We start from the raw sequence: 24,892 nt of genomic DNA, 5'->3' as shown, positions 1-24,892 counted from the left end.
CTTGATTTTAACTGTTATTGAGGTTAATATATGCAATTTTCCTGTATGCAATTTTCATGTATTTTCATTAATTTTTTTGCTTAAACTTTACCATTTTAAGTCAAGCACATTTAGCTTGGCATTTCATGTTTAGCCAAGCCCAAGTGAGCTTCCAAATCGAACATAAAATTTGTAAGCCTCAGCCAACTTTTTTTTGGTTCACCTGGTCTTGACAAGTATTGTCATATTCTAAAAAGAAACCTGGTGATGAACTCAAAAGGAATAAAAAAAAACCCTATGAATTCTCAAGAATTTCCCATAAAAAATGAACAGCTGAACTAAATTGAAATAGTGAACCTAGGTCTCAGCTACTTCAGAAACAATGCAATACTTCATTTAGAAACCTAAGCAGGGTCTAGACAAACTTGACATTTTTTCTAAAATTGAACTCCCAAATAGCTGAGCTTGCATGCTATTGGATTTGAAATGAAATATCACTTTGACGTTTGCTGAGACTAAAAATATGAATTTTTTAAAGCCATAGAAGAGAAAAAGAGGTATTTCTTAATTCCCTGATTAAATATTAAATGGAACTTCAAAGAACATTTGTCTAAAGGATTAAAGGTAGCCGAATATTTTTTGATTATCTTCTTTTTAAAAGCTGGCTTTATTTCTCCTGCCATTAAAATTGGACTGAGCAGTAATCTACCAGTAGAGTACTATGGAAGTAATGCTTTATTAGTTCCTGTAGATGTAGCCAGCCTTTACAATAATGGGCAAGTCCCATATCCTATATTTTGGAAGACTTTTTTTGGGCTCTGAGTTTTCATGACGTTAGAACACTTATTAAGGTCCCTGGGAAAGTCCCAGAAGAGGGTTCTACCTCAGTTAGTCTTCCAGATAATCTCACGAAGCACTTGGAATGTGAATAAAGATGTTCTCATATCACTAGACCGTTCCAGAAAACCAAGTGAATAATTTAAGTAAACACAGGCAGCACCATATGGAGAAGTACTGATTTCTAAAGTCCTATGTAAATTCCTGACCACAGTACATTGGTTTAGGCAACAAAATTTGGGGATGATTTGTTATGGAACAAAGAAAAAATTACATTACTAAATTAATCTCCTTATTTATCCCTGTAAGTTCAAGGAAATATCTTGATTTCTAGTAATAGTTGCTTTCAAAAGCATATTCTAAAAGTAACAACCAATTTTATGAAGTTTGTACTGAAAATATGAATGTTTCAAGGAAGTAATGATGCAGCTAACCAGTCAGTGCTTTGAAACTGAATCACCTCTCAAGCATAGTCCTGCCATATAGCATCAAAACACAAGTCCAGAATCTAAAATCAACTTACAGCAAAAACAAACAAAAGTTATCTGAAACTATGAAAAAATACAAAGACAATATTAGGTATGTAAATCATTGTTTAGAATTTCTTTCAGAGGTTATGAAAACAAGTCACCTTAATCTAATATGTGCTCTCTCACAAGACTAGCAGTCATAGTTAGCTGTTTTCAATTGATTCTGATTTTTGCAATATAAATGACCAGTTTCTGCACCATTGACTCAACTACTCATGCATTCAATAGCACAACAGAAAACACCACGAAGAACAGACTATTTTTGAATGTTGCATTGCAAATCCTGCAAATAGTTTTTACAAACATCAAGTAGATTGATGTTTACTTTTTGTAAAAAAGGGTTCATCCAAGTCTTTGAGAATATTGCCTAAGGAACAACTTAAATAGCTGAACAAATTAATTTAAAATAATTTTAAAGTAAAATTACTTGATAGACTGTAAAAAAGTATTAATAAAAAGCAGTATAAAAAGAAATTTAACTGAAATAATGAATAAACTGTTATTCCTATATGATACTTTATAAAGAGTTGGAAGGATGACAACAAAATGTCTGAATTATTCTGTTTGACATTACATTGTAATTTCTCTCAATAATAATAATAAGGAAATAAATGTTCAGATATTCTGCAAGTTCAAATCACAAAACTTAGAAGTTATCTTTCTTCCTTAGCTCTAGGTCTAAAAATTTACCTCTATTGTTCTACTCCTTCAATATTCTAAAATTTATTTTCATAGAATTTTCAAGATATTCATATTGAATATTTTTGTGTCTTCCCATTTAATCTCTAATCCATATCTCAATCACTTTTATAACACCTCTAGGAAGAGATGATGTAGATGATGCTTAAAACAGCACCTACCTAATTTCTGAGGTAGTTCTTTCTCTTTGTAGGGAGCTCCGAATGTTGGAAAGTTCTTCACTATATTTATTAAAAAATTCAATTATTTATTTTGCTTCCATTTGTTCATGCTTTCAATCCTTGGGGAAATAAAGAACATTTCAACCATCTTCATAGATATTTGAGAATATCTATCAGATGCTTAGCATTGGATCAGACCTCCACTGGAGATAATAAAATCCTTCAATCCTCCTTCATATAAGGCACTTCACCATGCCAATATGCTGATCTTGAATATGATTTTCTTGAAACACAGACCTTAGAATTAAGAATAATATGTTAGCTGTGACATGAACAGCATAGGGTAGAAGAGAATTCTACCACTTTATTTTAGTATTCTAATTCATAAAATAAATGTTTTTGAGCAGTTATTATTACCTTACATTGTGCTGAGAATGGGAATCTAGTAGTTTAAAGTAAAAGAGCAAACATCAAAAGTTCTGCTGTTGGTAGGATTAAAGATGGTGGTGTAAGAGGAGAGACAGAGGCTTCCTCCTAAAACTGGATACAATTAGAAAATTTAATTGGTGCAACTAATCCTGAGAGAGCAACAGGAAAGAGGACGGCATCAAACTGCACACACCTGGTGAAAAGAGCAGACCTCAGCAAACGGGGTAAGTACCAGAGCTGTGGCTCCATAGGACCTGAGCCCCTCCCCCACCCCAGCTCACTGGCATGAGGAAAAGAAATGGAGCAGGGAGGGAGGGGAAGGCCTGGGACTGCTGAATACCTACCTCTGGAGATCTACTCTGGGAGCACAAACCTACATTTCATGGTGCTTTCATCATACTCTTCTGATTACGGGGTTGGAAAGCTGGGACAGGCGGAGTTCCCGGAGAGATTGGGATTCCGGTTGCTTGTGGAGAACAGGGATCCATATCTGGCTGCTCTGGGACAAAAGCTTATACCTGTGTGCCCGGCCCAGTAGCTCAGGCAGTGGAGACAGGCACAGCAGCCAGGAGGCGGGGAACAGCACTTTCCTCCCCCCAGGCACCAATACTGCTCCCATGTGACCCCCGATATTGCTTCAGGGGCTGAGCAGCTCCAGAATAGAGTTTCTGAACACTAGAAGGCTCCATATATAAATATGAAATGCCAAAAAAACCTGATCCAGCGTTAAACTGTAAATACAACTCCTGAGAAAGATTTAAATATTATGGACCTAGTGACTCTTCCTGAAAGGGAGTTCAAAATAAAAATCATCAACATGCATTGGAAGTACGGAAAGACATCCAAGAACTCAAGAATGAATTCAGGTCGGAGATCCAATCCTTGTAGAGCATGATGGAGGGTATTAAAAGCAGGTTGGATATGGTGGAGGAGACAAAAAATGAAATAGAAACTAGAGAAGAGGAATACGAAGAAGCTGAGTCACAGAGAGAAAAAAGGATCTGTAAGAATTAAAGAATATTGAGAGAACTGTGTGATCAAACCAAGCGGAGCAATATTCGCATTATAGGGATACCAGAAGAAGAGAGAGAGAAAGGGTTAGAAAGTGTCTTTGAGGAGGTACTTGCGGAAAACTTCCCTCATCTGGGGAAGGAGATAGTCTCTCAGGCCATGGAGATCCACAGATCTCCCAACACAAGGGACCCAAGGAAGACAACACCAAGACATATAGTAATTAAAATGGAAGAGATCAAGGATAAGGACAGACTGTTAAAAGCAGCTAGAGACAGAAATAGGATCACAAACAAAGGAAAGTCCATCAGGTTAACATCAGACTTCTCAGCAGAAACTTTACAGGCCACAAGGGAGTGGCATGATGTATTTAATGCCATGAAGCAGGAGGGCCTGGAACCAAGATTACTTTATCCAGCAAGATTATCATTTAAATTTGAAGGAGGGATTAAGCAATTTCCAGATAAGCAAAAGCTGAGAGAATTTACCTCCCACAAACCATCTCTACAGTCTATTTTAGAGGAACTCCTATAGATGGAAGTGTTCCTAAAGTGGAATAGCTGTCACTAGAGATAACAAAATCACAGTAAAGAAGTAGAATAGCTAATTACTAAGCAAATGCAAAATTAAACTAACTATCCCCAAAGTCAATCAAGGGATAGACAAAATGTACAGAGTATGATAATAATATATAAAGAATGGAGGAGGAAGATAAAGGAGGAGAAACAGAAAAGACCTTTAGACTGTGTTTGTAACAGCATACTAAGTGAGTCAAGTTAGACTCTTAGAAAGTAAGGAAATTAACCTTGAACCTTTGGTAAGCAGAGATCTAAAGCCTGCAATGGCAATAAGTACATACCTATCAATAATCACACTAAATGTAAATGGACTGAATGCACCAGTCAAAAGACATAGAGTCACTGAATGGATAAAAAAACAAGACCCATCTATATGCTGCTTAGAAGAGACTCACCTCAAACCCAAAGATATGCACAGACTAAAAGTCAAGGGATGGAAAAAGATATTTCATGCAAACAACAGGGAGAAAAAAGCAGGGGACTTGGTGAAGGGGGAAGTCTAGTAAACATAATGTTCTTCATGTAATTGTAGATTAAGTATAACAAAATCAGTCAATCAATCAATCAATCAATCAATAAGTTCTGCTGTTGTGAAGTATACATTTACTGCGTGTTTGGAGCACGTGTTGTAGAGACAATACAATAAAAGTAAAACTGAGTAGATTATGCACTGTGTTAGAAAATAAAAGTTAAAGGGGAAAATGTGAGAAAGGTAAGGGGAGTAGAGAATGATGAACGTGGTGGATGCAAATGCTAATACAGAAAAGTCCTTATCGAAAGTCTCGAAGGTAAGAAGATATTAGAGCAATGACATCAAGACAATGCCACAGAAGCATGGAGAGATTTGGGGTGTAGTATTCCAGGCAAGGTAACAAGTATAAAGGCTGTGAAGAGGAAAAAAGCTGGGCATGTTGGAAAATGACAGGATATCCAGTAAGTCTAATATGACAAGAGAATGAATTTTTCTTGTATGTTTTTTAATACTCTCTTTACTCCTTATTTTCTTTTACCTTGCTAGATTCATTGCTTCACTGCAAATATTACCCAATATATTAAATATTCATCTCAGAATTTTATCACTTGTAAATTTTGTGTTTTCTATGATGTGAGTCACATTGATTATATAGTTAGACATAACACAAACCAGGTCAGACTCATGAATTATGGTGTAGAAAATCCTTTATGGTTCTTAAATGGTTAAGACACAGTAATCACATGTTGATCATGGAAACAATTATGCTTTTGAGAGCTTCAGAAATGTTTTAATTAAAGAAACTTCAAAATTTTGTCATATATATAATCATCTCTCTCTATATAAAATTAAATGTTAAAAAATTATCAGAAAAAATCTTTATATAAAATTATACACATACATTCACAATTCATATGTTTTTATATATATAATATATATTTCAAGGTAGGGTGAAATTCACCTCTAGTTTGGATTATTAAATAGAAACTTCATGACATGGTAGGTTATGAACAAGGATAGAACTATGAAGATAACAGTGACTACAAATGGAGGGCATGGCAAGGTTCAAAGACACAAAGATAAGTAAAAATGTATATTCAGTCGTTGGATCATAGAGCACTTCGTAACTAAAATGTCACATAGGCAATGTCACATAGGCAGCTCTGAGACTAGAAGATATTTTAATGGCACACTGTCCTTAAAAACAACTGCAAGGCATTACAACCTGAGAAACAGAAGGTTTTGAATTGAAGTCTGACTCTACCAATTAATTTTCCTAGAATTAAGAATATGAAGAGTTTAGAAGGTATAATTAAGAATATGAAGAGTTTAGAAGGTATAGGCTCCAAAACTTTAATGATGGGAACTATCTACTGCCAATCTCAATGAGAGAGAGAGAGGCAAATGTCATAAATTTGGGAGAGTGAAAAATCATGATTCCAAAAGACCAGTGTCCATAACTGTCCTTAGGACTTAGTAGATGGTTTTGAAAAATACTGATTGATTAATCTGACAGAAGTAGTCTTGCTTAAAATGAAAATTATAGATGAAATGTTAATGGGATGAAATTAAATTTCTATGTAAGTAAATCAAAACTACTTAAGTACATAATGGTAAAAACGATCTGATTTTAAAATAAGAAAAATCCAGGAATCTTTACTTCCTGTGTGCTCTGTGTCATTCAAGTATGTGACATGCCAGCCTGGATAGCTAATGCTGTTTTAGACTACATTATTATAAATATAGCACACAAATCAACATTACAGTTTCTCTGTGTAATGGTCAGAGAGCATCTGGTCTATCAGGTATAGTGTTTCCTCCTAAAAGACACATCTCTACTTCTTGTAGGATAAAGTCTAGAGGCATGTTTAAAGCTTTCTCCAATTTAACTCCAGCCTTCATTTGGAGCTTCGTATTCTTTGACTGTGTCTGCACCCCACTTATTTATCTGAAAATATTCTCAGAACTTTCTTACTCAAGGTCTGTGGGGGTCACAATGCAGAGCAAAAATGGAGAGAGCTGAGATGAATAGGAGAGCAAAGAAGCCATCTAAGGACATTAACTTTTAGTGGGTGAGCCACATGCTGCCTGCTAGCCATTTGTTGCTACAACTTTGCAAAGGACCTGCTTGGCAGTATTGAATATTCCAGAAATTTTCTTGGTTTTCTCACCTACTCTGATTTTGTTTACAGTTTTTGCTTACATCCATTCTAATTATTCTCTGAACATTCAAGTTTCAGTAAAAATTGCAGCTATCCTGTGAAGATTTCCCTCAGTGTGCCCATCAGGAAACATCCCTCCTGCTACCGTGTTACTTCAGCAGTTCATAGATACGTTTGCCTGAAGGATCATGATATTATATTCTATTAGTCTTATTTTAAAAAAATCTGTTAGAAATGTTTCACACTACAGTTGCACCTGCAGACACACAGATACACACATTCACACCACAAATCAAAACTTAAATTCAATTAAAAAATTTTTAAAAACATGGTTGTGAATAACCATTACAAAGATTTATGTTCTTCACATAAACCAGTTTCCTGGTTAGGAGTAAGGAGAAATAAAAGACTTTATTTCAATTTTGGAAATAAAGTTGAGCTTTCTTAATAATAAATCATCTATTGGTCCAGGGTTTAGGGGTATTGTAGCTAGCTTTGGGGACTAACCCTTTGTTGGTGTTTTGCTAAAAAATTCTCCAGAACAACAATATAGGATTTGGTTCAGGGATTAGAGCAGACTCACCACAGGGTCCCTGCTGAGTTGAAAAAAAAGAAGAGTTACATGGGACTTAAGGACTTTGAATAAATGGAAGGAGTTTAATAACATGAGGAGTAGTTGATGTAGTAGAAGTGAGGTAAGATTCATCTAGCAAAACAGATGTTTATGATTAGGAGGAGAAATGCTTGAGCTAGATCAAGTTTTAGTTAATACAGAGAAGGTGCAGATTGTGGCAACATCCATGATGGTGCCTTGAGTAGAGACAGCTACCAAGAAGTACAGGGACACATGAGGTTGAATATAATCAGAAATTCTGAGATTCTGGTGTTGGCTTTCCCATAAGCAATGGCATCATCAAAGATAATGGCATAACCTTAAGTTAAGCAGAAATAATAAGCCGGATGCCAAGAATTTCAACTGATTTTGGGGACTATTGTTAAAGGGTCAGTAAATGACAGCAATGAAGGGAGGTACCAGCTACTTGAACCAGTCATCATGATCCTCAAAAGAGAGAGTTACTTTATACAGATGTGGAAGATAAAGGATTTTAAAATTTTTTCATGAGGAGGTAGGTGAATGCCCAACTGCCTATACATGAGACTTGGAAAATGAGTGAATCTATTAGAGTTGATTTGAGTGGAAGCAGTATGTAGGAGTGAATAAGATTTCTTTCAGTGGAGACAAGGATCAGAAAAGTCAGGATTTTAAAAAAACAACTCCTAAATTGGAATCAGAATTGTTTAGTATGGGAGGGATATTCTAAAATGTACCATGTTACCATTTGGCATAGAGAGAAGCAGTGCAATTATAATTTTAGTAATAAAAATCACAGAATATTCTGTGGTAAAAGTAATACAAGTGAGAGAGGACTAGGGCCTTCAATTCACAGAAGCATGAATGGAATAAATACCCATGTGGAAGTACTCAAATTCCACAAGAAGCATGGTCAAATTATGATTCAATCTACAGCAGATTCCTTATATCTGGGTAGGAAAGTTAGAATGCTATGATTCTTAGCAGGCTCTCAAGAGAAACAGTTTCCTATTCTAAATGATCTCCACACGTTTACAATATTTTTATACTTTTTTCAAGCATGAATATAGTAAGATTTTTTCTTAAAACATTTATCTTCTCCAAAAGGCCTATGGGAGACAATTATCCTACTTACTCAGGGGTGTGTGTATGGCCTTGAAATAAAATAATTTCCTTATAGCAGGAATGCAAAGAAGAAGAAATAATATCCAGTTTTGAGACTCCAGTTAAGCCCTCGAAGCTCATGTCAAACCCAGCAGAGATCTCTCACAGCATCTTTACTTAACCAATATAAACACATGAATGGGAAAGAGACACACACAGCCATCTGTGGTCATAGTTGGCCTAGCTGAAGAGCCACATTAACTGTCTTGTGAGTTTTCCCCCTCTTCTGTCTCTATACAATTCCCATGAATTAGCTAGCTACACTGATCGATGATCCAAGAACATCTGAGCCCAAACTACACTGGCTTATACAGACACTTCCTTTTTCAGTTGTCTAGGGTACTCATAATTAGGATGTTCATTTATGACATTCACAATCTTAGTTTCCATCAGTTTTGCTGGTTATCTTCCTTGCTCATATGATTCCCAGTTTAGACAATCAATTATGTATGTGGGCAGCCTACGCATAAAACCCCCATTTTCCTTTTTATTTTAACTTAGCTTAAAAAAAATATTCCAAGTCCCTCTGCTTTCAATTGACAATAAAATTCTCAACACCCAGAGGGGCAGTCGTTGGGAGAGAACTATACTTGGGATGACAGGTGGTGATAAGGCATGCCTTATGCCCAAGGGCATGGCCTGATCAAAAAAAAAAATCAAATTCTTCATTAGAAACCAGAGAAATTATATTTTTCATGGCTTTTTCCTCTCTTTGTCTTCTCCTTCTCCTTTCTTCCTCCGTCTAAAGGTTGACTTGCATTTCATTGTGCATGAGTACTATATAATTTATACAAGCAAGCTCATTGATGGACATTTGTTTAATTATTGCAAAAAATGTCACAACAAGTAGTATTGACTGTATGCTATTTCACAAAACTGTGTATCTGGGGTAAAATTACTAAAAAATAAATTGTCAAAGGAAACATAAACTTAATATTTCAATTGATATTTTCTGCATAGAGTGTAATTTGTACTAATTCACAATTCCACTAATTTCCCCAAGTCTTTGCCAACACAGTATTTAACCAAACATTCTGATTTTTTCAATTTAATAGCAAGAAATAGTTTTGGTTTTAGTTTTAATTTACCTTACCTTGAATGAAATTGAACATATTCTCATGTTTAAGATTCATTTCTGTTATTTTCCCTGTATTTCTTTCACATCTTTTGCCCAATTTTCCAGTGGGTTTTAGAATATTTTTTACTCATTTTAAAAAATTCTTTATATTGTAAAGACATTTGGTAATCCTTTGATTTTATTTTATAATTTTTAAATATACTTTATCAGTATTTTTAAGGACTTCAGAGTTTTCAGTCATACTAAGAAAAGCACTATTTTATGAATTATAAAGATTATTTTATAAATATGTTGACATTTTCTCTAATACTATCATTATGTCAGATATATTATTTTAAATTAAATTCTTGACCTATCTGAGACTTGAGTGACTTTTATTGAGGTATAATTGACATACAAAATTAGTTTCAGGGGTACAACATGATTTAATATTTGTATGTATTACAAAATAATCACCACAATAATTCTATTTAACATCAGTCACCATAAATAGTTACAAAAATTTTTCTTGTGATGAGCACTTACAAGATTTAGTCTCTTAACAACTTTCAAATATGCAATTGAGTATTATTAGCTGTAGTCACCATGCTGTACATTACATCCCCATGACTTATTTATTTTATAACTGGAAGTTTTTACCTTGGAATCTGTTTTTTGTGTGTAGTGAGATGTTGAGTTACATTTTTTTTCCCTCCCATAGGGTTACCGAGATGCCTGAAAGGTATTTCTAAATGATCCATCTTTTTCCTTAATAGCTCTTCTTAATGAAATGGTTCTTTCCTAATCATCAGTGTCTTTTCAGTTTTTTAGTAAAGAGTATGGAAAGCTGGGAAAAATAGGGCAAACAAAACCAAGCCAAAAATCAAGTATTAAAATAATGGCAGTCTCTTATAATCTGTTTAGCTAGGAGCAAACTGACCTCTTCAAACATCAGTTTTTCTCTTTTTAAAATGTAGTGTTGGTTATCATTACTTCTTAACATTGTGAGGACTAAATTAGATATCATTTTTATAAGCATGTTATAACGTTTTTATGAGTGCTAAGTCCTCTTGTTTCACTAATTATGTTACCAATACACTCACCAATGTGGTCCAAACAAGCAGCCTCATCACCTGAGAACTCATTATAAATGTAAATATAATGGCTACAGTCCAAACTGATGCAGGTAAAGTTAGAGAACCACAGTTTTACACCATCAAATTGAATTAATTTATAGGTACCTAAGGAAAGGAATCTGTTTAGAGAAGAAAGGTATTTGTGGTTCAAGGAGAAAGGCTGCTACAAGTTCTAACCAAGTACCTAAAATGTTTTACCTTCTTCACAATTTTGCTTAGGGCTACTGTGTTTACATCACTATTTAGACAAGAAAGGTTTTTTTTGGTATGATGGAAAATGATTACACAGACTGTATAGGAGTTTCAAGATGAACTAGGTCTACTTATCTTTCCAGCAGTTTCGATAGCCAGATATAAATGAGCCTTTGCACTGGCTATTAATTTTAGCTAACTTAATGTGGTTATGTATTATCAGTCTCTTCTTATTTACATGTCTAAATTTGTTCTCAGTTCATATCCATTGTTTTTCTGCTTGATTCCTGCTGTCTCCTTAAAATTTCAGGGTTTTACATTTTAATTGATGAACTCAAATGTTAATATAATTTAAAATACATTCACTGTAGTAGTAAAAACTAATTTTTATTAAATAAAGAAAGCTATTTTAAATAATATATATTGATATCATCTTCTTCTTTTCCATCTTATTACTATGATACAGTGACCTTTAAATTATAGCTTTGGAGCTATGATAATATAGATGTTGGTGTCAGTAATATTCTCAAAATGTTTAATGCGATTTCTCCCCCACAAGGAGTAAGCTGTATATTGGGAAATGACTATAAGGTTAGAAGTAGAGATCAAAGTATAAGTACACCATCTCAGACAAACTAATAAATTCATACACACAGCTGGCTGACAGGTAATAGGCACAAATAGGTGAAACTGGGGAAATGTAGATCTCCAATTGTTGGGTAAAAGTACCCCTCATACCCGTAGTATGTCTTGACAAGGTGAATTTATGGATGCTATCAACAACTAATTGAATGAAAACTGATCAAAGCAGCAGAAATTATCAAGTTAAAATAAGACAATCTGAACTACGACAACTGTTGCATTTGATTTTGAGAATATACGACTAGGTTTGAGTCCAAAATTAGTGTCATGAATGCTTTACAAAAACTTCGTAAAAGACAGTGTTAACTGCTGAGAGGGAGAGAAAAGGAGAGTAGGTCATCGGTCAAGAAACAAAAGATTTTTACAAACTGAAAGTATGTATGTAAACAGACTCACTGGTCAATTTCAAGTTAAAAATTTCTTCCGAAAAGATTATACTTACCAATAATGCTTTGTTTTTTTCAGATGGATAGGACTCTTTTTTTGGAGCCTAACTAGAAGTAATTGATATGCCACATTTTATAGACTAGAAAGCTATAATAGTAGAAACTACTTATGAAATTAGAGAAGATAGGTCAATGATCTTTATCAAGTTGCATCAAGGGTAACATAAGATGTAGGACATTTTTATTCTTAAATAGCATTCTGCCCCTCAAATGAGAAGTGACATAACACAAATAATTTGTCTGAGTGTTTGACTCTCTGAAAAACAAGTGTCAATAAAATTGATTTTGTAAATTTTCATTAGTCTTTTACCATGGAACTGAAATTCATTTGCTCCAAGACTATAAAATATCATCTTTACATTTTACTCCATGTAGTTTTGTCTTAATATTTAATCTTTTCAAATACATAGCAGTAAGATGAAAATACATCTTGTTGATTTTCTTTAATAGTAAAATTCAAAGAAATTTGTGCTTGATGTATAACTGAATCTAATTAAACTAAACATAGAAGTCAGATTTTGATTTGATGTTAAAGCAAAGAAAATGAAGTTAAAATAATATCCAAACAAAACAAGATCGAAGGAGTTCAGAGTCCCTTGGTTCCCTTCTGTTTCTCTCATCATATTTTGGTTGCATAAGAATATAAATAGCTGATTTAGGGTCATCTTCTCATGAGATGAAAACCTTTCCACATTGAAAAAATAAGGTAAACAAAAACAATTACAAAAAGGACCCTGCAATACTTACAAGTCACTTAAAATTTTAAAATTCAGAGCAGATCTAAAAGGAAAGAGAATATTTGCCTTGATATTCTACTAATTAACCACTACACTTACTCCTCTGATATGCTCTTTGATGTAAATTAGTTAAATAAAATGTTGTGGATTGAGTGACTTGCCTTTTGGGGGAAAATATACTGTTTGACAAAGTAATTTTCAACAATTTGTATTAGAGAGAAATTTACTGCCAAATAATATTTTTTTCTAGTTTGTTTCCCTATGTTAGCTGCTGTGGTCATAAAGGATTCCATTTTCTGTAATGTTGATTATGTATACACTCAAAATGAAAAAAAACATAAAACAACATTGGTGAAATACATATTCTCTTGTCAAATTTTTATTAGCATTTCTATTAAAGTTAAATGAAAAAATATGTTTTATTGATGCTGTTTCTTTCTCACGGTGGACTTTCTAGTACATTGATTAAAAATAGTTCTTCTTTTGAGATGTTTAAAACAGTCCTCTTTATCTCAAACATTTTACAAAGATGTCCTAATTTAAGTCCATCATAGAAATGACATCTTATGGTTGCAATGAGTCATTGACAATTCCTTAGCAACAGTCTCAGTCAATGCGAGGTTGGTTTAACCACATGTAATAGAAGTCTAATACAAGTGTATTTAGTCCCTGTGAGATCATAATAATATGTTTTCTGTTTGTTTACTTTGGGAAGAGTTAGCCCAAACTAGTACTTGGCAGGAGATGGAAGCTAATCTGGACCAAAAGACACAGTAGTCATCTCCACTGACACTGGCTTGGCCACATACCAACATCACTACTGCTTTCAAGACTACAGAGAGTGTGTGCACAGCAGCTGGTGCTCCCTATACGCAGAGGTCGAAGCCACTCACTCTTCACCAAAACCCAGCGACATGCCCAGAACTCATTCACTCTTGAAGCCTCTGCTGCCTTCATATGTAACTATCATACACAGGCTATCATGAGAAAGTCAAGAAATACTTCTTAGGGGATGTGCTTTTTGAGTCATAAATGAAGAAGGCATTAGTCACATAAATTTGGGAGGTATTGTGTGAGGAAACAGCTTTAGCAAAGACTCATAGACTTTTAAAATAGCATTGGATTGTCATGGGAGTTGATTAGGCTTCAAGACCATGAATGGTGAGATGAGACTGACAATGTAGGCAAGTGTCAGAAGGCAAAACTTGAAGGAAAGTCTCTGTCAGCTCAAAGAACTGAGATTTTATATGAAATAAGATAAGGAATAACTGCAGAATTTCATCTGGAATGTGCCGGAGTCAGAATCATAAGGTTTATTTTTAAGGTAATTAAAAACAGTTATGATAATGATTGTACATTGAGCATTGACCCCCCTATACTGAATTTTATTGTTGTTAACAACCATTTGATCAATAAATATGAGAGATGCCCTCTCAAAAAAAAAAAAAAAAAAAAAAATCAAATGAATATTCATATTTGAACTGACTGTTTATAGTTCATAATGCATGAGCAAAACCGAAAGCTTCTGTGATGACTGCCCTTGTACTGTTCACCATGTAACTTATTCACTATGTAAGAATTTGTACTCCATGTAAGAACTTGTTCGTTATGCTTCAGAAGATTGGAGACTGATGAAAATTAGGCCTGGGGTGGATTAAGAATTGTGCATTGAACATTGACTCCCCTATACAGAATTTTATTGTTGTTAACAACCATTTGATCAATAAATATGAGAGATGCCCTCACAAAAAAAAAAAAACATATATATATATATATATATACACACACACTTCCAATTGTAAAATAAATAAGTAACTGGGATGTAATGTATAGCATAAGGAATATAGTCAAAATATTGTAACAACTTGGTATGGTGATAGCTGGTACCTAGAATTATCATGTATATAAATGTTCAATCACTGTGTTGTACACCTGAAACTAATGTAATACTGTGTGTCAACTACCCTTCAATAAAAAATAATTATCTAAAAAAAAAAAAAAAAAAAAAAAAAAAAAAAAAAAAACAGTTATGAAGAAAATCTATGTGAAGAAAATCTATGTGAAGAAAACATAATGCAGGCAACAAAGAAAACTATGAGCATTTTTTATATCCAGTTAAGAAAGGTAAATATTTTGGTCTTGGATACTGATAGATATCTGTGAATTTGGAAGATGTTTGAGATTGACTGAATACTGTGAACATAAGTGTCAGTTTTCTCTCTTGGGTAACTGGACTAATGGAGGTATCTCCAATCAAGATGCAGAGTAAGAACAAGTTAAGAAAAAAAAGATGGAAATTCAGTTTATAAATGTTAATTGTAACATGTCCACAGAAAATCTGTCATCAATAGATAATCAGAAGCCAAATAAATATATGAATATTGTTTCAAGAAATAGTTATGAGCTGGAGTACTGAATTGATACATCATTAGAGTATAGAATGTGGTTGAAACAAATGAGAATGGGTGAGAGCACCTGAGTGAACCCCAAGTAAAAACCCCAAGTAAAAACATTATTTAATGGGTCATTGGAGAAAAAAATCCCAAGAAAAAATGAGGGATTAATTAAAGAAGTCAGACGCAAGTGAGGATAGTGTGGCTACATAATAGTCATAGTAGAGATTTTATGAAGTGCAACAGATGATGAAAGGAAAAAATCCAGATGAATGGAACGTGATTTATAATACTAAGACATTACTGGAAAACTTATTCAATTGATGAAAACCCCATTTAGTTGGCAAATGAGTTAGTTACTGGGAAGTAAAGAAGGGAGAGAGCAAGTGTGTACTACTTTTTCAAGAAATTTGGATAAAAGGGGAAAGAGGTAAATTGGATCTACAACTATACAAGGTCAAAGAAGGAAAATAAATCAATAATGGATGAACCAAGAGGAAGTACAGAGCAGGAAAGAGAATGGATGCATCTGAAAGGTACAATATTAGCACAAAGGTGAAAATATAGAATTATTTAATGGGATTTTCTAAATTAAAACCAAAGTTATATGCTCCATTCACCCACATTTAAGATTTTATATATTTTGTTTATGATATAATATATCTTTAAAGTATTTTTAGAGGCACGTAATCTTCATATACTCATTGAAACTTATGATTTTGGTTAATAAATCTAATCTTAGAAATATAATGAAAAAGAAAAGTTATATTTAATTCTAATAATTCCTAAGCACTTCTTTAAAATACGGAAAGAAAAGAGCCATAAAAACATTCTGGGGAAAAACAAACTTCTCTTTTTTGGAATTCAGAAGTTGGTGATATATTTTGTGTCAAAAAACTAGGTAAATATCACATGAGTTCATAAAAATATCTGACCAGTTTATGTATTCGATTCAAGTTTAACTAGCAGCTTCACATCCCTTCATTCCTTCCATCCCTGGCTGCACTAACACCTGTTCTACTCAATTCTGAAATAAAATGCACATCACATTATCTTAGTGGATTGTAAACATGTTCAAAGGCAGTCCAGGGTGAGGATGTGGACATGGTGCAAATTGCTTTTTAATATTTCTAGACATAGAAACCTCCCCTTAGCCATCCTCCTCACACAACTTCATATTAACCTAATGATCTAACTATAACGAATTGTCGAACTGCATTTTGCTGCCAAACTCTTTTACAGTTAAGCTGCTGCTTTGTGCTTGCCCCTTTTTGCTCAGCCAAATAATTTGCTACTCAGTTCCATGGCATAGTAAAAAGTGATACACAGGGATTTGGAATGGATGTAATCATGTAAACTGCAAGACAAATACCATCCATTCATTTCCAATGTATTCTGCTATGCATATTTTGCATTTAGTGGTAGAATTAAAGCTTTATTGAGAAAACATAATACAGATTTATTTTACTGTTACCATTCAAAAATAATATTCACAAGTATACCATGATAATTCACAATAATAAATATTGAATAGCATTTCCCTGTTCAAGAAATGTTTTACAACTCTTAATTTCAATGTTAGATAAGGAGCTTATAATTACACAGTAACACTATTTGTCATCTATGCACCTCAGGTTTAATCTTAACTTTAAGTTGCATTTGATCACCAAAAGGATATAGTATTCTTCTTCTGAGAAGGAACACAATAAGCCATAAGGACAATGCTATAGCTGTGCAATAAAACATAGGTAAGAACTATTATTTGATTTCTTTTTTGCAGCAACCTTTGTTTTATGAATTGCTTATTCTTAAGATCTCTATAGCCATTCTGTACTTCATTCAGTATGTAAACTTCCTCTAACTGTTAACCAACTGGATTTCACATTAAATTTTATTTAAGTAAACTATTCTTAATTATGATTGTAATTCTCATAACCCAGATTTGGATATAGATATAGTTTTCAATTTATTAAGGCTTTTAAAATACATCATCTGTGAATTTTACCAAATAATTATGACAAGGTTGAATTGGCTGTTTACAACTTCACAGTTTGGGTGATCTCTGAAAAGGTTTGTATCAGCAAATAAAGTATCAATTTTCCAGGGGAAGGCTTGTTTCATATTAGAATAGAAAAAAAGTCTATTCTTTATTTCCTCCTTTTTTCTTTTTTTTTTTTGTTCTTTTTTTAAATTATGTTACCTGTCTTTAGTTCAATAAACTTTTAATGAAGGGTTAATTTGTTCTTGGCTCTGTTTTAAAACATCCTCACTGTTCTCAAAGAGTTACTTCTTTAAAAGACTATCATATGGTGCTGAAATTCAATATAATTGCTTTTAAAATAGGTATCCCACTTTTAAAATAATTATTACATCATGATGATATGATTAAAAAAACACAAATAGAAACATTTATTGAGAAATGTTAGAAATAATCTTAATGAGAATAAAAAATAAGGTATGAGAAATTTCTCACTGGCTGATCAATTAGTTTAGCAGTTGTTCTATTTTTTTTTAATTTTATAAGCTGAAATTCTGTCACTGTGTTCAGGCAGAAGGTGTTTTTAAGGGCTCTTTGTTTGACATGAAAAAACTAACACTGCAATTAGTCTTCCCCTCATCAGATTAATCATCAAGTTCATCATTAACTTGCTAATCAGAAAATTCCACAACTTTTCTCAATTTCTTTCCATTTTATTACCTGTAACACTTGACACTGCTGAGCAACCTCCACTGATCAAACTCTTTTCTTCATACCTATAGCCCTGAACTAGCCCTTATTTAATTTTATTTTTCCATTTGTTCCTGTTCTTTCTCTAAGTCAGTTGATCAGTCAATAACAAGATATAATCAGAAATACCTTTTGGCCTCAAGGAATTCAAAGAAACATAATGTGATTTTCCTAAACCTCTCCCTTTCTATATATTTAATGAGAATTTTTATGCATTAACATACCTTATATTCTTAGATGACTTTCAAATACTCCTCTGTAGTTTTAATTTCTACCTGAAGTTCCTAAGTGTACTCAGTTTTGACTCTTTATAAAATAAACACTGAGAACTTGAGACATGAGTCATGTGCTAGTAATTTGTTGAGGCCTTAGTCGAATCCCATAACATTTTAGTCTTCTTTTCCTCAGTCCTCTAAAAATGAAATTAGACGACATTACCATTGAGATCTGCTATAATTCTAGTTTCCTACAATGCTATAAATTACTTCTATTTGGATGTCCCAATTTTGCAATCCCCTTTTCACTATAAATCAGTTTCCTCACATGAAGTCTCTTAGCTAAGGTTACCATGACTTTCACTAGATATACAGTTCATCACCTTCTTTTCCTGTCCTAATCTTAAAATCTAATTAATTGATGAATGAAAGAATAAAGGATTCTGTTACCCTTACCACTCTGGATAGAAGGCAAGATAAAGACATTCAAGGTATAAAAAAAATGTATTTATTGATACATATGAGAACTTCCAGATTAGAGTTGTATTTAATAAGTCACAGAGAATATGTTTGCAAATGATCTATCTGATAAGGGACTAATATACAAAATATATAAAAAATGCACACATCTCAAAAACAAAAAACAAAAACTACAAATAACTCAATTAAAAAAAAGAGAACCTGAATATACATTTCCATACAGATAGCCAATAGAAACATGAAAAGATAGTCAACATCTTATATAGTAATCAGCCACATGAGATATCACCTCCCACCAGTCATAGTAGCTAACATTAATAAGACAAGAGCTATCAAGCGTTGGTGAGGATGTGGCAAAAAGGGAAGTCTTACATACTGCTGGTGGGGTTGCAAACTGGTGCAGCCACTATGAAAAACAGTATGGAACTTCCTCAAAACACTAAAAATTGAAATAACATATGAACCAGCAATTATACCTGAAGAAAACAAAGCACTAATTCAAAATGGTATACACACTCCTATGTTTGACACAGCATTGTTTACAATAGCCAAAATAGAGAAACAATGCTAAATAACCATTCATAGATTAATGGATAAAAAAATAAGATGTGGTACATGAATAATGGAATATTACTCAGCCATTAAAAAAATGAACTCTTGCCTTTTGTGATAACATGGGAGGACTTGGAGGGTATTATGCTAAGTGGAATAAGTTAGTGGAACGCAAATACCATATGATTTCATGTATGGGTGGATTCTAACAAAACAAAACAAATCAGCAAACAAACAGAATTGAAACAGATTCATAAACAAAAAACAGACTGCTTGTTGCCATGGGGAGTATGGGTGAAAAGGTGAAGGGGGAAAAATTTGTGAGACTGTTTGATATGCTGATCTGGGTAATGGTTACATAAGTGTGCACACATGTCAAAATTCATCAAGCTGTACAAGATGTGTTCATTTTATTGTATTCACCTGAATTGAAAATAAAGAAGAAAAGCAAAACCTAATACTCCATATGTCTTCTGCAATGCCAGTATTTTAGGAAAACTGTTTCTTGGTTTTGTTTTAGTTAATGCACTCAAGTTGAAAATAAATGCTAGCCTGTCAGAAAGGAAGGAAGGAAGGAACAAAGAAGAAATAAAGAGGGAGGGAGAGGAAAGAAAAAGAGAACAAGGAAGGGAGATTTTGATGTTGAAATTTTCTAGAGTTTTTCTCAAGCATGTGATTCTATAGCACAGCATATATAAAATTTGTCTGGAAAAAAAAGGTCTTTCTTTTTGTGGAAAGAACAACATAGAAACAAGATACTGAAGGCCCCTATATATCATATTAAGAGGTCTGAATTTTATTTTAAAGACAAGGGATACCCACTGAACTCAACTCATTTACACTGAATAATGTATGATCATTTTGATTTCAAAAGATCAACTTTTCCATCCATTAAAATTTGATTTGTGGAGACAAAACTGAAGCAAGAGGACCATTTATGAAGCTTTTCTGAAACTCATATATATGAAGACTTATCCAGGGCCATGCCAGGAAATGTAGATAAAAAAGATAATATTGGACAAATTTTAAGGATCTATGATTGACATTTTTATACTAAATTTTATGTAGGGAATAAGGCAGGCAAGAGTCAAGGATAACCAATATTACGGTTTAAGCGGCATTATGGTGAATGATTATTCCACTCACAGAACTAGGCTGTAGATGAAGAGATCACGGGAAATAAGTAGCCTGTAGACTTTGAACAGCTGGTGGAACATGTAAGCAGAGGATGGAAATAGCTAGTTAGCTGCACGGCTGTTCTATGGGTCCACTCAAGAGTTACAAAGGGGTAATGGGGAAGCTAAGTGGTCTGAAATGAGGGTCCCATGTACACTTAGGAAAGAACAGCTCCATTTTTATGTGTTAGATTTCCATGAAGTGTTTCATATATATACATTTTCCAAGGCTTTTATAAAGTTGAGTAAAATAACCTGACAAGTTGTGACTTTTCTATATACATATACACACTTTCTTATTAATAGAAATAAAAAATAAAACCAAAGTGAGTTCTGACTTCTGGTCAAATAATCTCAAACTCATCCGTATATATTTATGTTTTAGAGAACAATGCCTGACTAATATGATATGACTGTAAGAGATATGTCACTGGCAGAAAATATTCTATATCAGAGATTAATAAATTTATTGTATAGTCAGAAAATGTACAAAATTCCAGTTATAAAATAAAGAAGTCATGGGGATGTAACGTAAAACATCATAACTACAGTTAATAATACTGTATTGCATATTTGAAAGTTGCTAAAAGAGTAAATCTTAAACGTTTCATCACAAGAAAAAAAATATCGTTACTATGTGCGGTGATGCATGTTAGCTAGAATTATTGTGGTGACCATTTTGCAATATATACAAATATTAAATCATTACGTTGTACGCCTAAAACTAATGTGCTCTGTGTCGATTATACCTCAATAGAAGTCAGATATAGTAAATATTTTAGATTTTTTAAATCAGATGTTCTCTTCACAACTATTAAATCTGTTGGTTTCCACAGTTAAAACATCCATATAGTACACAAGAAAATGGGTGTAGCCATGTTTCAATAAAATTTTATTCATATTAAATGGCACCAGTAAGGTTTGGCCACAGGCTAGGATCCATTGATCTCTGTACCATGTGATTCACTGGTCATAGACTCATTGAAACTGTAACTCACTTGAAAGTATTTGGAGGTGATAATTATTTGATATAAAAGAGATCTCTATTCTAATCTATAGGTTATTAGAATGTAAAGTCATTTTAATATCACAAAAAGATGTCTGCTTGTGGTTTAGGGAAGAAGGAGATAATATTCTATTTTCCACTAAAAATATGAGGCCATTATACTTCCTCATTCTAGAAAAATGTCAATCAGATTCTGTGAGAGGCATTAAAACCTTGTTCACAATTTCTTTGGAAGGATAAAGAGAATGTTGTCTACAAGCAACTAGTTTGTGAAAAAGAAAATAATGTGTTCTTAACAGATAATTCACAATCATACTCAATTCTTACATATAAGTGGCATGAGGGAAATCATTTGTGATTATACATTTCATAAGAAATTTTTCTGAATTTATGAAAATTAAAATTAGTTTCTATACTACAATGAGAGCACTTGGTATTCTTTACCATTGTGATGAGGGATTTAAGTTTATTTGACCACGTATTTATTAAAATTCAGCCCTGGATATCTACTCGAGCCTCCTCTTCTACTTACAACAAAGTCATTATACAATGAAAAGAAATATGAGGAGGCTGAGGTATCTCTTCTACACACTTTCTCATGTTTTTTCTTGCTGGAGAAGCGAATCCGCGGCCCTTCTCTATTTGGCTTGCTGGCTCTTTTTTGTTTCCTTTCAGGACAATGAATAATGTGACAAAGTGTGAGGTGCACGTGAATTGAACCCAGAAAAGGAGAGTTATTATTAACACTCAATTGTTAAATTTTGCATTGTATTTATTTGATTGGGAGAGGAAGGGGATATTTAGAATTTGGCTCATATCCATGGACGAATTTTTTTTTAACTTAATGCGCTAGCATTCTAGAGATTGTTTCAGGAATAAAATCGTGCATTTTTTTAAAACAAAAAAAAAGCAGCCTTCTACATTTTCCCAATAAAAATAATCAAGGTGAATTGTCTTTCAGATCTAAGATAAACTTGAAAATTGCATATTTATAATAACTTAAAGTTTTAAATTAAGGAAAAATATGTCTTTGAAAGGATGGTAAAATTATTTTCTGCTTTCACTAATGTTGTTTTGAAGATCTAAGAAGTAGCAACTTTAGATTTTTTCCTGTCTTTTTTATGACTTAGTAAATAAGACAAAGCTAGCACAGAAAAAGGAAAATGCTAAAATGTCTTCATTTATCACTTGCAAGGGTAAGGTGCATTCTACTGTTATTAAATGTTTAATGTAGCCATTGGCAGGTGTGTATAATGAGCTATGTTTCAAGTATGGAGGACTGTTAATATAACTATTTCTCATTCACCTATTCAGAGCATGGAAATTGTTCCTACTCTTTTGAAAATTTATTATAGTATTATTCCCTTACAGATAAGATTGCTCATAGCATGCAGTGGCTTTAAAATTTGCTCAATTTTATTTGCTTTGAATAAAATGGACATTTTCCTTTGTTAAGGAAAATAAAACTCAGCCTCTGGGAGATTTTACTGGATATAACAAGAGTTTGATTATTAAAGGTCAAGTGTATTGGAGGGTGCATCTTATTTGATGAAAACTTTATAGAACCTATTTAAGTCTAAATATTCCCTTCAATGAAGTTATATGCTGTGTTGTGCCTACTAAATTTATTCCTTTTAGTCTGACCATCTTTACACTATCTACTTGATTTAAATCCTTCTAATGAATACCATTCTATCAATTCAACTTGTTTTCAGATGCAATTAATAAAATGAATATTAGGAATTGAAATTGGGAAATGTATATTAACATTAGTAAACTTACAAAATTATAATAGTAAATGTACGTTACATATTAGCAAACTTTTAAAGTAGTAACATACTTTGTAGATACGTACTTCAGATTAGACATTCTCAAACTCAAGCATTTCTAAGTATAAACTACGCAGGTTTTTTTTTTCTTTAATCCAAGGCATCACTCAAAAGGTCTCTGTTCATGAGACTTAAAAAAATATGCATTTTTATAAAGCCCTCCATATTATTCTGATGCAAATGGTGAACCACTGAAGAGAGAAGCACACCTGAACAGTCATAAGAAACTCATTCTGAATATTAAGGACATAGATATAAATCCTGTGCAGAAAACCTACGAGCAAGGTATGTGTAAAATATTGTACTGAACAAAGGCTAATTTGAGGAAGACACGTATATTTCTTTCTCAGAAATATATATCTATGTTGATGGTATTATAACACTGGAATTACTTTATATAACACTTATTACTAGAGAGAAAATTTGAAATAAAAAGTGTCTTATCCTTTAGATGAAATAAAGGAAAATAATACATGAATGTATGAAGTGAACAGCTTAAATTGGGATTTAATAAAGTCCATAGACTTACTCCATATGGAAAATGCCTAATAATCATTTGTAAAGTGCAACGTTAATTCCACATTCAAAGTCCTCATCTAGTAAGTTTGTGATCAGATAAATGACTTGAATTTTGTAATTCCCTTCTAAAATACAGTCCTGATCTAACTTATTTGTGCACCATATTCTGAGAACACTGTTCACAGTAACAGGACTACAGTGAAAAAATTATGCATAGAATACAACTTGTTTAAACTTTACCAGAATAACATTAGGACTGTGTGCAAAAGTAATTCAGTTGTTTTCACATTAAATTACCTACCTTATGCTACTAGGAAGTACTTCCTGTCTATATACTGAAAATATTTAAAGGAGTGCTCAAAAATCATCATAAACTTTATTGAAGTAAGTGTAAAATATTAATATTCATATTGCTTTTAAGTAAAGCCTAGGGAAAATGTGAATGAAATGCAAACCAAATTAAGTTGAGCCTGGTTAGGAAAAGGAAAATACCATATATGGTCTAAGTTAATGCTGTTTTGGTTTCAATACAAAGTCAATCTAAATATTTGAGTAAAAAGTAGTTTTATAATTCAACAAAGTATCTTACAGAGCCCAAGGGAAGAAAAACAGCCAGACCTCACTAGGAAATCAAGAAGTATGCTCTGAATTTCTCATTCTTTCTCTCTGGAACCACATAATTTCTCATCCACACAATTAGTTTCCATAATGTCTTTTCTCTTCTTCAGAATAAGCTTTCCCTACCTGTCCACATGAGTGAGTTGAAAAATTATCCATCTGCTATTCCTGTGTTGTCATTTTATTCTTCCTTCAATTTTTATGCCCTTAGGAATTATTTTTATAACAAATATAATTTTTAAAATGTTTTCAGCTTATATGTTGACATCATTTAAGTAAAGTGTTTCCACAGTCTTTCAGCCAAGATATTCAAGATATTTATTCAAGAAACATTTATTTAGAATCAACAATGCTCTTGACACTCATCAGAAATTTGAAAAAAAATAATACATGAGAACTTCAGTTAAAAAGATAAAATTGAACAGGAAAAGAGGCAAGCAACTAAATTATATATGATAAGCTACATAATATGAGAATCTTAGAACATGTACCTGAGTCTTATAGAGTGAAATAAGACATCCCAAAGAAGGTTATGTTTGAGAAGAGTTTTGAA

The 24,892-nt window shown here is 32.9% G+C and overlaps 1 long non-coding RNA gene across 3 annotated transcripts in view; it reads right to left on the bottom strand.

Moving 5' to 3' along the window:
- The window catches only part of LOC140843514 (uncharacterized), a 136,074-nt gene that overhangs the window by 66,979 nt on the left and 44,203 nt on the right, over positions 1-24,892 (bottom strand). For 2 of the 3 annotated variants that reach the window (XR_012121353.1, XR_012121352.1), the window contains 2 exons: positions 2,405-2,503; positions 2,207-2,325 (listed from right to left, as the gene is read on the bottom strand). This is a non-coding gene — a long non-coding RNA (uncharacterized lncRNA). The remainder of the gene's footprint in view (positions 1-2,206; positions 2,326-2,404; positions 2,504-24,892) is intronic. The other variant, XR_012121354.1, reaches the window with a different exon arrangement.

Source organism: Manis javanica, chromosome 9 (assembly GCF_040802235.1).
Source record: "Manis javanica isolate MJ-LG chromosome 9, MJ_LKY, whole genome shotgun sequence".
Lineage (NCBI taxonomy): Eukaryota > Metazoa > Chordata > Mammalia > Pholidota > Manidae > Manis > Manis javanica.
The sequence above is the reverse complement of the archived record's forward strand: the minus strand, read 5'-3'. Positions and strand labels throughout refer to the sequence as shown.